The sequence below is a fragment of the Eimeria mitis genome, genomic scaffold (assembly GCF_000499745.2).
Source record: "Eimeria mitis Houghton genomic scaffold, Emh_scaff597, whole genome shotgun sequence".
NCBI lineage: Eukaryota > Apicomplexa > Conoidasida > Eucoccidiorida > Eimeriidae > Eimeria > Eimeria mitis.
Genome location: NW_013574196.1, coordinates 231 through 616, shown reverse-complemented (window position 1 = coordinate 616; position 386 = coordinate 231).

Below are 386 nucleotides of genomic sequence, written 5' to 3'. Positions count from 1 at the left end.
GTCTCTTTCTGTTGTCTCCTTCTTTAGTTTCTGTCTTTGTTGTTTCCTATCGTATTTTGCTGCTGCTGCAACTGAACAAGCAGAAGCCTTGCTGCTGCAGCAGCAGCAGCAACAAATAACACACGATGAGCTGTAGTACCACCGCAGCAGCAGCAGCAGCAAACATATCAGCAGCAGCAGCAGCAGCAGCAGCAGCAGGTGCTGCTGCTGCTGCTGCTGCTGTTTGCATGCGTCTTCTGTTGCTCACACCAAAAAAAGAAAAAGGCGGCTCTGTCTTTATTTTTATTATTTATTTATTTATTTATTTATCTGCACTGGCTGTAACAACAAAAACAAAAAAAAAGAAAAAGACAAAAGGAGACAAAAAAGGAGACAAGCTAAACAAA